Here is a 14,204-nt window from a genome sequence, read left to right as displayed (position 1 = left end):
CTGTCTCTGCCTCTGTCACAGAGTTCCTTTGTGATGCTGGACAAGTCATGTAAGCCAAACTTTTACGGGTGGCCATTGTGTGTTCCTCATTTTCTGGGTACCCAACTTGAGACATCTGGGGTCTAAATTGTAGAAGTGCTGAGTGTTCACAAATGCAGTTGGTGTCAGTGAGATGTCTTCTCTGACTATGTAAAGTGCTATAAAACTGCTCTGGAAAATCCAGCCCTATTGGATATCAAATTGAGCACCCAAAACTAACTATGCTAATTATATGATGTAATCCATATAACCAAATCTGGTTATACCGAGCAGAAGACAATTTCATAGCACTTACCCATAAATTCCTCTGCCAGTTTCAATTAATCAATATATTGTAGATGATTTTCTTCTTATCCTTAATGCACTAGATTTTTTATAAATAAAATTGTTGAGTTCCTATTGTATTTACCATCAGAAGTTAGCTGTACCAGGAGGGATGAGTGCTTTTATCTCAAAATTACCTTTTGTATTCTTGTTTTTCCACCTCTGATTACCGCCACCTTCTCCAGCAACATCACATACAGTACTGAACCTGCAGGTTTGGACAGGCATACTGCCTTGATGTGAATTGCTAGCTCCACTGCAGCTCTTACTGAGGTTTGGATACTCACAACCAACAGATCAAATTTTGTGATGAATCCTGGTGGTGCCATCTGAGACACATTGGGCATACGCTAAGAAGATGGCTCAGTGTTTGCATGTGGACCCACTTGATGTATGTGGCATTGTGCATAGTCTCATCTGCAAAATGAGATAGGCAATCAGGTAAAATTTGATCATTTGTTTAACTCCAGTAAGGATACAGCACAAACAATTAGGAGTGTGAGCCATTATCTTAATTGGATTTGCTAAAACAGATCAAAGTTATATAAAATAAACATCATAAAATATTCTTCTACAGTAGTTTACATTAGCTAGAACACTATTAGCTGGAGCTCCTCAACTATAAAACAACCTACTCCAACAGTAGTTACCAGGTTATAAATGCCTGATCAGCACAGTAATTTCTTTCACTGGTACTCAGACTACTCATGGATTCAGAAAGTCTGAGAAAATGTCATGTCCAAATTTAGGCCACTGGTGCAGAAATCAGGTAGTTACTGCCAAAGAAAGGCTCTTGATATTATCAAACCTCTTTAAATAAAATCCAGTCAATGCTAAAGAAGAGGAAAAGCATGCTTTAGAACAGGAGTCAGTAATCCATAAATAATCTCCCTCTATTCGACATTGGTGAGGCCTCATCTGGAGTACTGTGTCCAGTTTTGGGCCCCACACTACAAGAAGGATGTGGATAAATTGGAGAGAGTTCAGCAAAGGGCAACAAAAATGATTAGGGGTCTGGAACACATGACTTATGAGGAGAGGCTGAGGGAACTGGGATTGTTTAGTCTGCAGAAGAGAAGAATGAGGGGGGATTTGATAGCTGCTTTCAACTACCTGAGAGGTGGTTCCAGAAAGGATGGTTCTAGACTATTCTCAGTGGTAGAAGAGGACAGGACAAGGAGTAATGGTCTCAAGTTGCAGTGGGGGAGGTTTAGGTTGGATATTAGGAAAAAAATTTTCACTAGGAGAGTGGTGAAACACTGGAATGAGTTACCTAGGGAGGTGGTAGAATCTCCTTCCTTAGAAGTATTTAAGGTCAGGCTTGACAAAGCCCTGGCTGGGATGATTTAATTGGGGATTGGTCCTGCTTTGAGCAGGGGGTTGGACTAGATGACCTCCTGAGGTCCCTTCCAACCCTGATATTCTATGATTCTATGATTCTATGATCCACTGGTAGGGTGTGAGACATTTTGTTTACATTCATCGTCCACAGGCACGGCCCCCCGCAGCTCCCAGTGGCCGGGGTTTGCCATTCCTGCGGGAAGAAGGTGGGGTTGCTTTCTTACCTTCATATTTCTGGTAGTTTTTTTAACTTGGTCCCTTGTGCTTTTTATTTATTTACTTATTTATTAAAGTTGAGATTTTGAAGATTTATGTGCAATGGGCTTATTTGTGAAAGAGCAATACTACGGCCTTCCTATTCAAATAGGAAAGATTTGGGGTTTATTTAAACAGTAAAATGAAGTGCAATATATTAACAGGATTGAGTTTCTAAGCACTTTATTTCATTTATTTATTGCCTCCATTTTGTTTTTCATCCACCCAGCACAAATGTGTATATCTAACTGAGCATTGTACAAACCCAACCGTTTAGAATTCACTCCGTACAAACATTCCAGCAGTTAAATGCAATTTTGCAACACTTGTTGTCATGAAGGCCCCAGTCCTGCATTGCCAGGGCATGTAAACTATCATTAACTTTACAAAGAATGAAGAGTTAGGCCCTATTCTATGTTCCTTATTTTCAAAATACACCAGTATAGTCAGAATAAATAGACCATCAATAAAATCTATTAAATGGATTAAAACCACACGACAGCTCCAGACATCTCATAGTTAAGCCTGTGGATGTCTTTATGTCTATTTTCTATAAATCCTTTCTTTGGGACTGAGAGTGGATCAAAATAAGTTTTAGGGTGGGCAAACTTCAAAAGGTTTGGATATCTGAGTCAGGCAAGCACCCAGAAGTTTGTATGTTCATTCAAATCCTCTCCAAACATCTTATGTCTGCAAAATTGGGCTGAAAGAGAACAAAGCTATTTACAAAATTTAAAACATTTTTGTTATACTCAAAGAACATCTTTTCTCATGTCTTCTGGCACCTATACCTCTGGCCCAGCCAGAATAAAGAAGTGTGCCAGTAATCAATTTATTCCACCATATTCACTCATCCATAAATAGAATATCCCAGATCCTGACCTTCTCACTCACTTTTTAGAGATTTGGCCCTCTAAGAACTGGTTGTGAGATATAAAACCAACTAAGACCTTGTTCCTTCCTCAGGAATCATACCCTCTCTCACTCTTCCTCCAATACTGTTGACTGGGACTGTAACATCCAAGAAGAGAAGATGCAAAGAGGTTGGGTTACTTGTTGACTAAATTTGAGTAGATTCAGAAGCACAAATTTGAATTTCTTCAAGCCTGCAAAGAATAACCTTGCCAAAATACAATGTAACCGAATGATGTGAACCCTCAGAGCTGTCGCGGTAAGAAACATTTTTGATAACCTGGAAACCTAAACTTAAAATAAATGTGTTCAATAATTTTCTATATAACAATATTAGTAGTGGACCAAAGGCATTCTGTGGTGACAAGCTTTGACACCAAATATAAAATGGGGAAGTGATTTCAGAATGCAGCTCTCCAAGACACTCTTTGGATCACTTGTATTGACCAGGTTTTATATCAACTTAAAATGATTTTATTTACTGTATATATCAGCAGATTGGCAAAGATAGATATGTGGCAGGGCTAGAATAAGTTTTCTCTAGAAAAGGCTCATAGGTAAGACATAAGTAATACTTCTCTTACCCTAATTTTCCTTTTTTAGTGTTCCGGTTCTAATGTCAGGCTTTGTTAATTAAGACAATATAGACATAAAAAGCATTATGAACAAATAATATTATAGAGTTCATACAACATTTTGGTTGGTGCAGTCTTCTTCATACATATTCAAATGTGTTTCGGATGGGCAAAAGTATTTAACACAGACATAACAAAAACAGCATGAGCCCAATCCTGGACCCATTTAAATTCTTGGCAAAACACTCATTTACTTCAAGGGAAAAACATTGTGTCCTAAAAGTTTAAAATACCAGGTCTACTTGTTCTATTGCTCTGCAGTCCAGATTTTAGGCAGTCAGGTCTCTATCTTATTAATATAAAATTAAATAAATTATTTCCTCTTTCAAGAATAGTTGCAACTGTTTTGCCCTACAGTACATTATATAGTACTTTTGAATCAAATCAAAGAAGCTGTTTCTACTAAAACAGAGGTTCTCAAACTGGAGTTTGGAACCCCTCAGGGGGTTGTGAGGTTATTACATGGGGGGTCGTGAGCTGTCAGCCTCCACCCCAAATCCCGCTTTGCACCCAGCATTTATAATGGGGTTAAATATATAAAAAAGTGTTTTTAATTTATAAGGGGGGTCACACTCAGAGGGTTGCTATGTGAAAGGGGTCTCCAGTACAAACGTTTGAGAACTACTGTACTAAAATGAGATAGTTAGAAAGGTTTTGAAACATGGGCCCCAAATTAATAAACCGTGAGCTGTTCATTTTCTATTGCCTACACAATATTTTAATAAGTGAAGAGAAAGTTCAGGTCTTTGCCCACAATGTGTTAGTGGCGCCTTATTGCAATCTGGTATTATAAGGTTATTCAGAGTTCACACCAGGGTAGGTCTTTTGTCAAATTTCAGATAAACAGAACATAAGAAAAACTATTTTTCTTCTTCTTTTTCAAGAAATTTTGTTCATGTATCCCAGAGGCCAAATATATTATCAGCACAACACTTCTATGAGAGATTGAAGGTAACATTTTAGATAATGTGAAGTATATAGTAAATTCAGGTGAATTGATTCAAATATAATTGTGTGAATCATACTTTGCAAAATCTCCAGCCTTTCTGCATGCTTGGATGCTTTATTTTTTATAAAATGCCAGCCTTAGTTCTGTCTTTATTATACAGATGGAAGTGGCCCTTGTGAGTCACATGAAATACAATACAAAGTCTAAGCACAGAAGTTATATAAACTACAGTCCTACAAATGTAAATTAAATTAAATCAGGCGTATTCTTTTAAAAACAAACTACTTTCCTCTGCAAACAATTTCATTTTTTTTATATATAAAAAGTGTACATTATCATTGGAGCCATTTGAAGAAGTGATGCTACAACAGACAAAGAGAAACTTACTGAGGGCTTGATGCTGTATGTGAACCTACCTATAATCTTGATGGGCACCTGGGGTGTGTAAGGAATGCAGGATCAGGCCGGAAATTACTAATTTAGGCCCTGTTCTATGTGAGTTGTCTCATATAATCACACAGAACTGATTGACTTCCACGTAGTTCTATGCACATGCAAGCGTCAACCCACAGGCAATAACTAGGATGGCTAGGGCCTTAATGAAACGTATCCCGCTACCATAGCTGTGACTACTTATAAGTAAAAAATAACAGCCAAAGTCATCAGGTAGTGAATGCACATGTTTCATTATTTTTACATCGAGACAGAGCATTTAAGATAGTCCTATAGTTACCTGGATGTATTTTCCTTTTGATTTTAAAAGTGTGATCTGTATTTTTTTTCCTTAATAAGTAGCAGAAATGTCTCCTTTGGCTGTAAAAACATTGCATTGATATTTTCCCCAATAATTGCCCCATTTTAATACTCCTACAACATAACAAGTAAAATGTCACTACTTCAGCACAATTGCCTTCCGTTTTTATCCTTTCCTCACTATTTCTTCCTGTTTTCCCGTTCCCCAATATTCAGACACTGATTGGCTTTCATCTTTTCAAGTCTCAGGGAACCTGGTTGGGATAAAAAATTCAGAGCCTGGGCCATAGGAAATTCCTATTGACACTGTGCGCCTTTTGAAATCTCTCTCTTACTGCTATAATATGCTTCCCTTGGGTCTCATACTGTACATGAGTATCCGCTAAAGTGCTGAAAGAACTACTCTTAGAACTCTCTTAATGCTTTACATGATCATCCAGCAGCAGGTATTGTTCAGTGATAAGAGGCTCTGACTCCCCAGTAGATCTATTAGCATCATTCCCAACTATGGGCAACATGGAGGAAGAGAAACTGAAAAGTCCAAATTCAATGTTTATGCAAAGTCCCTATATAATGTAATAGAAAATAACCTTTCATGCCATCTTACAGAATTTAATAGAAAATTATATCCTGTTACAAATTCTACTGAATGGGACAAAGAATCTACAAAAATAATATAGTTTTGGTTTTCAGCAGGGGTGCAACCAATATTTTCCAGGTTACCAAGGTCCAGGTTACCAGCCAAGTAGCAAAGGTCACATTCCAAGAGATGCGCATGTCTCTCCTGTTGCATTGTTGAGTGGCACATGTATGTCCTAGCTGAGCTGCCATCTATCCTTCCAAAGCGGGCCCAAATGTGGAAGAGTTGGAGGAGGCAGCATGAGGAGATAGCAGCCCAGCATCTGGGGTGGTATTTGGTGGGAGGGGAGGGGAAAGTCCCAGTTTCTGCTACCCAGTCCTTGGAGACAGGGAAGAAGCTGTGACTGACTTGGGGCAGCAGCTCCTCCTGGGGCTCTGGCCTCTGGGACTTCCCGGACCTGACTCCCTTCTTCCCAGGACTTCAGGCCAACAGCTCCTCATGCTGCATCTTCCATCTCTTCCACTTCCAGGCCTGCTCTGGAAGGAAAGTTGGCAGCTCAGTGAGGACAGTCACATGAATTTGCTATTCAGACCAATTTCTATAGCATTCTCTTAGTTCAGACTTTGTTACCTTTATGATTCCTTCATGGGGGTCTGTTGAAGAGTGCAAAGGGCAAAAAAGCCATGCAAAATGGTGTGACAGGGAAAAGTGGCTACGATGAATGTTCTCATATTCTCCATTTCTATAGTTACCTTTTTCTACCCTCTAAAAAAAATCTGTTTAGCTCATCAGGTGGTCAGATAAAGATAGATAATCAAAGAAGGTGGATGAAACTGAAAAATGGCTATTTGCCTGTATAAGCTAGTGACCACTAGGCATGAGTATGTGAAACCAGTCTGAAAATAGTATTGTCAGATGTAATTTACAGCAGCAGGTAAAGATAACATGGTCAAACTCAGACAAAGTTATGCACAGTCTCCTACCCATCCTGAAAAGCACTGATGTGTGCAGCATGTTGTCCCTGCAACCACAGATTAAAATTCATAACATGGATAAATGAAAGCTAAATTAACTAATGAGTGAATTAGTTAATGCATTTAACACTGGGTCTCCCACTGAAGGAGACACAGTCAACTCGCTGTCCAAGAGCTGTCTATTTTAACATTTCAGGCCACCTACAATCACCATAATATCTGAACCCGGGGGGCCTGTACACACTAGCGCTTACTTCGGTATAACAAAAGTCACTCAAGGGTGTGAACGAGACACAACCCCTGAGTGACGTAAGTCACACCGACCGAGGTGCGGATGTGGGCAGCGCTATGCCGGCAGGAGACACTCTCCCACCGCCAGAGCCACGGCCGCTCAGGGAGCAGCGCTGCTACGTCGGCACAGCGATTCTGGTGTAGACGCGTGAGAGAGGGAGGGAAAGGGCCTATGTGTGTATGACAAACAAACAAACACACATTGCTCCATTTCACAGTCCTGCCCTGCAGCACTTCATTCCTGAGCAGTCCCGCATACCTGTGGTGACCCAACAGCTGCGTTTCAAAACTTGTGTGGCTTTGGGGATATCTTGCTCCCTTCTCATTTTTAACCCAGAGATGAAAACAAAGCCAAGTGTGCTTTAAATAGGGTCTGAATACATTAATAATATACCTGGATAATATCAATCAAGTATGAGGTTCAACTCTTATGAATTTAGATTTTGAAACGATATTGGTAGATTGAGACCTGACTAAAAAGACACTAGAAAAAACATATCAAAGCCAATAAAGAGAATGCTGAGTTTAGAGAATTGTTCCAGAGATCGAATTGTATGCCTTGAGGTTTTAGTAGCAAGAAATGGATGTTCTCACTTCTAGTTCATTGGTCTGAGACCAACATGGGTTTAAGCAGTACATTTAAATCATTGGTTCAGACCCTGTTTTAAAGCAAAAATCTTCATTAAAATCAATTGGAGAAATCCTGGCTGTATTGAAGTCAATTGGAGTTTTGCCATTGACTACAAAGGGGCTAGGATTTCATCCCAGAAGTTTTGACTAAAACTCAACAACACAATATAGCCCATTATCATTCTTTAGAGCTCGCTTTCACATTAATTATTCAGGAAAAACCTCTTCCATTGGAATAAGTAAAGAATACCTAACAGGGACCTAACACCTGAAAAATAAAAAGATGGGTTATTTTGTTAAAAATCTTTCATAGCAATTATCTAATGGCAATACAAGATTCTCAGGAGGGACTATGAATTAGACTTGGGAAAGAACAAAGCACTCTCTCTTACATGTCTCCCAGTCTTTTCCTCCAGAGATCACAGAGTAAAACCAATGCATCTTAAAAATCTATAAAAAACATATTTCTGGAAAGTTACCTGCTAAAATATTGGATCACAGTAAAATGTTTTTTTTTAATTAAAAATCCTATCCCCATCATTGATTTAAACCTACATATGCTTGCTCCTAATATTCTGTAACTCACAACACAAATGCTGGAGACTATACTGATATGATAGTCAGATCCTCACCTCTGTGCACCTTGACCGGCTGAACTAAAGCTGACAGCTAGTCGATTATGAGCATTCAGTTGTGCTCCAGCCTAAAATACAAAAGCATGAGCATTAACTCCGGAGACAGGCTGCTCTTACTTGGCTGTCATTTGGCCCATTATCTACTACGAATTATCAACATAATTCATCCTAAAGAGCTTTAAAGGGAGTGCCTAATGCTCTTCTTTTTTCCCCTCCATGCACAGTAGAGAATTCAGGACAGATTATTTTAACTTGATAATCTGAATAGCGATCTAATAGGGGACAGCTGTGGCATGAATGAATCCCAAACATACTCCCTTCAGTCTGCATTTGACCTGTTCTTAGGCAGTAGACAATGTTACATGCGGAAAAGAAAATATGAATGTACGGCAAGGACCAATAAATTGAATCTAAATGCTGTGAATACAAAGAAACCTCAAAATGAATTAGGTAAAGGGCTAAACTAATGAACCTTTGTAATGTGAAACCAAATGCTATTAAAGCATTATTTGATAATAAAAGGAACCCAGAGAGAGACAACAGAAATACAAGCTGGCAGATTTAAGCCATGTGTGACAGTTACCACTAGACTAACTACAAATATATCATCCTTCAAAAAACTAAATCCCTCTGGTGTTCTATAAACAATCTCTAAACCTTCCAAGATGTAAAGTGTCTTCAAAAATCTGTACAATCAAAAGGTTAGATTTTCAACGCTGTGCAAGAAGACAAATGGGGGATTCGCCACCAAAAGCATTAGCCACTGTTAACCCTGCATGCACCAAGTTGGAGTTCAGTGTGTAAACAAGCACAGTGAGTGCCATTACAGTGTCAGCATTTGCCCACCATTACCACATAGCGGTATCTGATACCAGTTATTTCCTGTTCTTAGAATACAGGGTATCTGTGGTAACTGTATGGGAACAGTTGGGAAAGGCTGCCTTTTTAATATACTACTGTAATGTCAAGAGGGATTTTGTTTGCAGGGGTGTATTATTATTAGCAAGTGGCAAATCTAAAAGGTTTCTATGTGTCTTAAGCAGTGCTTAACTTGTGCCAGGGCTTGCCGGGGATGAGCCCCAGCACCTCTAAATTTGGCAGTGCATTGCCCCAGCACCTCTGAGCTTGTCACATCAGTTATGAAAGTAAAAAAATTGCTTGAGCCCCAGCACCTCTTTCATTACAAATTAAGCAATGGTTTTAAGTATATCTGTAGTGTCATGGTATCAAAGGTCTTATCTCTATCCATTATATATTGAATACTGGTTTATACATGCAGTCAGCCCTGGAATATCTCTGACTCAAGGCGGACTTGGAGCAAGTAATATTTAACGGCAGCAATTGACTTCATAATGATGATTCCACATGCAGGCTTGTCATTATATCATTTAAAAAAGAAAAAAGAGGCTTGTTGGGTGCTGAAAGGATGGGTTGTAGCATGAAAGAAAAATGTGGGAACCAAGTCTGCTTTACAATAGATGATATGAGAATAATGTAGGGTGTCAGTTTGACAACAAGTTGTCCAGGAAGGTGTATTTATATACATCCAGACAGAAGGCCTCCCTGAAATAAAGTATTCAGGAGTGCAGGTACGTGCGTCCTCCTCCACCCCCCCCCCCCGTAAAGATGCAGAGAAGTGTGTCTGATCTTTATTTCTTAGTGCCAGTCTCCTGACATGAGTCAAGGCTATGAAAGGCCACAGGACAGTGGTGAGTATATGCTAAATCTAGTGGCTGTTGTTTCACCAACCACCTCTTGAAGTGGCCTGTAAAGACGTGAGGACATTGCACCGCATCAAACTCAGCAAAATTTCGTTTTGGATTGGAATGCTCTCCGCTGTTAAGTTTTAGTGCTTTATTAAGAGAGTTTGGAGAACCCCCTGGGAAGCACATTTTACATGGCAGATTTTAGAATCAATTCTGCACCATTGAGACAGAAAAGGATACCTGCATTTGCTAAACAGACAATAAATACACACGCAGAAGTTCTTTATACTCTGTATTGTGATAACATTACACCTAAATCTTATATGAAGATACAGTCTGGATTGATCTGGGTAGGGAGAAGCATACCTTCCTCTTGGTGTCCTCCCAAATACAGGCAGAATAAAGAGGGGGAAAGTGTCCTTTCATTTGAAATGGAAAGATCAAGTACTTAAAAATAGCCATGCTACACCTCCTCTGACGCAGACAGATCTAAAGTGTAATGGGCATAAAATCATGCAAAACAGGCCAAAAGTAACTACTAACTGAGAACAATTATTAAACCACACTGACTGCAGAATCTAAACAATAGTACGGATTTGACATAAGTAACAAGTTGTAACAATTACAGGGCTAGATGCAACTCTGTGGCCTTTCTCGTCTCTTGAGTGGAGTGTACACCACAGGTGTTAGGCCTCATGCCTTTTGTGATCACAGGAATGCAGTAATTCTCGCACTCCTCAGTTAGGCCTTGGGTCACAGTACCCTATGTATCAACCATTCTTACCTAGCAGGTCCAACTGAGTTTGATCACACGTGGTTCTTCCCTTTGGAAGTCTGACCAGTGGTGTAAAGTGATCGGACAGTCTCATTAGAACATAGTGTTGTTTATTTAACAGTAGGAACAAAGTATTTAGAGAAAAAAGTATTTTAAAACAAACAGCCTACATGCATGCTATCTTACCTATAGGCTTACTCTGATGGTATCTTAGGGAGGACTAACCTCTCTGGACTGCCCAGTGGTTGCATAGGTTTCACTCTAGTTCCCACAAACTCTCTTGAGTGTGTTCTATTTTAAACTGATATACTCCTTTATTCTTTTGAATTAATGGGATTTGGCCCTTCTGGACAAAACCAATTGGATAAACTCAGCAGGACATCAAGCCAGAATCCTTCAAGCCAATGTCTCTGCCATGATATCTTAACAATCCCCAAGTGTTTGCTGAAGGGTGGCTTGTCTTGAGACATTCTTTCATTTCCTGCTTGTTTTCCCCCACAGTCACCTGTTAACCTCAACCTATATATCAATACAGTAAATAGCCTCATAACCAGGTCACCATACCATATTGGTAACTTACCACAGAACAGCCATCACACCAGTTTAACCAGCAACCAGAAGGATGCAAGTGCTAGAAAATAAAGCTTTCTTTGCCATTACTTTTTATTATGCAGTATTGCTGTAGCTGTGTTGGTCCCAGGATATTAAAGATACAAAGTGGGAAGGATGATTATCTTTTCTTGCACCAGCTTCCATTTGTGAGAAAGACAAAAGCTTTCTGAGCAGGCTGTAAGGCTCGTGGTTCCAATTCTCTGCCATCCTCTTCCCCTAGCTCCAGGACTAGAGAGGAAGAAAGCCAGGGTGCTCAGCCTCTCTAACCCAAGATTTGGGAGGATGTTAATTTCACCTAATTCAAATGCTCCCCAAACAGAATTTTCCTGGAAAATGTCTCATTTTGGCCATTTTATCCTGGTTCAGAACATTTTTTTATTTCAAAAATGCCAAAGTTTTCACTGGGAAGAATCTCCATTTTTCAGCCAGCTTTACTCCAGAGGCTGTGCTGTATGACTGGCTGCCATTAGTGACTTGACGAACAGTCATCTCTCTCCAAGCTGCCTATTGACAAACTGGTACCAATAGTTTCCCTCTTTATATTTCCATGGAATAGCCTTAATTTAATTATGCTGAAACTTTGCCCCTGCCCTCCCATTCTAAATTAATTTTTGAATAATACCTGTGATTATGGCCTGTAGTTTTAAAAAATACTTACACAAAAACCTGACAACATAAACTTTCTCCAGGGTGTTCTCAAACCTCTTATTTGTGTATACTCATTGAGAGAGATCTTTCCACAGACCATCACCCCTATATCTCCAATCCTCCTACTGATGGTTCTGAAAATATTGTATTATGGAGATCATCAGGAAGGGTGCCACGGACCCTAGTTTTAGAGCCAGGAGGGGAAATTAAGAAGATTCAAATCCCCAAAGAAATATATGTTATTCTCTTCTCTCCAATGTGCACAGCTATGAGAAATCTGCCAGGGAACTAAAATAAAAGAGCAGGAATAGAATTCCCTAACCCTGAAATCTGTTCCTGTTTTTATTTATTTTCTATACATCTCTTTTCTCTCTTGATACTTCCATCTACTATGTTTCCCCCATTTCCATTTTCCAGTTGTTTCCTCCAGTCCTTAGATTTTCTTTCCTCTTTCATCTTCTTTTCTCTTTCTTGGGATAAAAGAAGAAACTACTGTTCCCTCGCTTCCATTTTTTCCATCATGTCCCCATCTATTTACCTGCCATTTTCATCTTTCCTACTCCTCTCTTTTCTTGACCATATGGTCCCAATCTCTTTTCCTCCCATGGATTCTGCTCCCACTTTTCCTTCTTATGCCTGCCTGTCCAAGAGGCAAATAACCATGGTGTACCAAAACCAGACATCCAGCGGCTGCATCTCATGAGACCACACATTCTGGATTGGCCCAAGACTGATTAGGTGAAGGAAAGGAAACAAATTGCTTGAGTAACTATATCCAAGCCAGAGGGATAAATCAGATAGTGGATTGTACTCAGGAGAATGTGTGTCAAAATTAGCAGGGAGCTATTTCCTCATTTGATAGAATTATAGCAGGTCTAACTAATTATTATTTGTTAAAGTGCAATAAGTCCAAATATTATTAAGACCTCTGGGATCCCAGCCATGTGCTTAATCCTAGCCCACTGCACTTTTGGAAAATATTCCTACCCACCACAATTCCACATGTGAATTTGTAGCTGAAAGTTCCTTTTCATTCTTCACAGTCATCCTAAAAGCAAAAAAGAGTTGTGCAGTGAATTTTGTTGCATGATTCCAAAACATCATAAAAAAGGCTCCAAACACTTGAATATTTCTCAAACAGGCAAATTTCTATGAAAATAAATGTTATGAAAATGTCACCAGTGCTAGAGGGTATGGGAACTGAAGTGAAAGAAGGGGAGCTAGAAGAATTACCAGCTTAGGAAAAACCAACCAATCAAACTGATATGTCCTTTCCAAAAGGGTTGGGGCTTGATTCTGGTCTCACACCTGTTTTACTACTACTCATTTTGATTACTCTTGTTTTACAATGGTGTGTGTGGATTTAGAATCCGGACCTAGTTTAATCTGAGATTTGGCTGAAGTTACATGCATTTTTGTTCTAAACTGCTTTACCCATTCCCCATTTCCGGAGAGCAGAATTTCTGCAATGCTTACTCTGTACATTCCAGGCATATGCTATACCACAAGTTATACCACTTGTGAGAATGATCAGCAGCATGGCTTACATAAGTGATAACACTAAAAGCTGTTTCCAGTCATACTTTATATTCAGTCCAAAATGTTTCATCGTGTAACCCCTCACTCAACACAAGAAATGTAATCGGTGCAGGTGCACACAATTAAACTACTTGTACTTCTGCCAAACCACCATCTAAAATATGATCTGAACATTACATCCACCACTACCAAAAGTTTGCTCTTTATTTTATTATTTTTAGCCAATATTCTTTTTGCAATATGAACTCTTCACCTACCACAAAGCTCTTTAAAAAAGTGTGTGTGGGGGGGGGAGAGTGCAACTGCCCTACAATCTGATTGATTTATTGGAGGTAAATCATAGTTCTTCATAAAGAATGTCTCTGCCTAGTATGACGGTGCTGAAGGAAATCTTTTGGCAGGGATTTGGTCAAGCACAGTGGTTAATACTTCTCTTTCATCAGATCCTTCAAGTCTGTAAAACAAAGTGACACTGTAGACAATCCAGTTAGTACACTATTCTGAATGCTTGGGAGATTATGGAGTCATTTGGTCTCAAGCATGTTTTGTATTAAAACTGTGGAAGCATACTGTTTCACAGCAAGCCTGGACTGGAGCTGCAGGATG

Source organism: Caretta caretta, chromosome 1 (genome assembly GCF_965140235.1).
Source record: "Caretta caretta isolate rCarCar2 chromosome 1, rCarCar1.hap1, whole genome shotgun sequence".
Classification (NCBI taxonomy): Eukaryota; Metazoa; Chordata; order Testudines; family Cheloniidae; genus Caretta; species Caretta caretta.
Note: the sequence above shows the minus strand (reverse complement) of the source record.